Genomic DNA, 1,561 nt, shown 5'->3' on the forward strand with positions numbered 1-1,561 from the left:
TTACCAAAATTAATAAATGTTCATATCTTAACACAGTTAAGTCCAAATCTTAAATAACAATGCACTTCACACCACATATTACCATATTTTCACTTGAGAATGTTTTGTTTTTTTTTTTTTTTTTTTTTTTTTTTTTTTTTTTTAATTAAATCGTCATCAAAGCTTTTTCCTTGACACTCGATTTATTAACTCAATGTAATAAAAAAAAACATCCTTTAATAGTATCTTCATGCTTAACTCGATGGGCCCTACCCTTAGGTTGTCAACCTGCCACACTACCATTGCCCTACCTTGGATTTCCAGTAAGTGCAAACACGAACTTGAGAAAACACTAGAAGCCTATAATTGAAAGATTTCACTCCCAACAATCTCCTTGGAAGGCAAAAAACCTTTCATTTGGAGGTCGTTTAACCCTTGCCAAGGCAGTTTTAGGCAGCCTTCCATCTCATCCATCTTACTTCTTCTCTTTATTTGTTGCACCTATGGGAGTGATTGATACATTGGAAAAAATCTGAAGGCAGTTCCTTTGGGGCGGACTGGACAATAAATATAAAATAACTTAGATGATATGGGAAAAAATAGTAGCACCAAAAGAAATAGGTGGGCTGGGATTGAGATCACTTAGAGCTTTCAACTTGTCCTTGATCACCAAATGGTGGTGGTGACTACGAATAGATGGCTCGGCATTATGGTCTCGTGTGATCACTGGCATGTCGAAGAAATCAATTACTGGCGTTTAGAGCAATGGGGCAAGGGCAAAAAACGATCTGAAGAAAATAGGTATTGACATTAACGATGTCATCACAAAAAAGTATGTGCATGAAATAATACCTTATTTTGGTTGAATGTTTGGTGTGGTAACAATCTCTCAAAGATGCATTCCCGGAGAAATATAAAACTTACAAAGTAAAAGATAGGGTACAAATCGAAGGTCTTACCTGGGATTGGAGATCACCCCCAGTTTCTGAAGATCAGGTGCATAATCTCAACATTATTTCATCTAAGATTGGTACATTCCAACCAACAGGGAGGTTAGATCATTGGAAATGCGATCTATCCAATGATGGCAAGTATCATGTGGATGTACTTAGACAAATAATTGATCATACTCAACTGGCGGCTAATGAAGGAGTTATACCATGGATTCATGAAGTCCCGATTAAAGTTACATGCTTTATATGGAGAGCAAATTTGGGGTGAATTCCCATTGCCTGTTCGCTTAAGAGAAGAGGTGTGTCAATCACATCCACACTGTGTGGTTATTGTTCACTGGCTGATGAAGATGTTGATCATATCTTGATGCGATGTCACCTTGCTTCCACAGTTTGGGAATGAATATTTAAATGGTAAGCTATCCTGGTCCCCCAATTTGCAAATATTGGTGAATTGATTACATTTATAGGTAAATAGGGAAACTGTCTGAAACGAAGTAAGAATATCATAAGTGTATGTTATGGCGCTATTTCGCTGATCAGGAAAGCTAGGTGTGATTGGGTACCCAAAAAAATTCGGACCTCCCGACAAAGATAACAGATAATATCAAGTCTCTGGTATATACATG

General features: G+C 37.2%; 1 long non-coding RNA gene across 1 annotated transcript; it reads right to left on the reverse strand.

Moving 5' to 3' along the window:
• LOC111892933 (uncharacterized) lies at positions 1 to 1,561 on the reverse strand. Its single transcript, XR_002850739.3, has 2 exons — positions 939 to 1,561; positions 1 to 767 (listed from the first exon to the last, which is right to left on the reverse strand). It is a non-coding gene; the product is annotated as an uncharacterized LOC111892933 (long non-coding RNA).

The sequence above is a fragment of the Lactuca sativa genome, chromosome 8 (genome assembly GCF_002870075.4).
Source record: "Lactuca sativa cultivar Salinas chromosome 8, Lsat_Salinas_v11, whole genome shotgun sequence".
Taxonomy (NCBI): domain Eukaryota; kingdom Viridiplantae; phylum Streptophyta; class Magnoliopsida; order Asterales; family Asteraceae; genus Lactuca; species Lactuca sativa.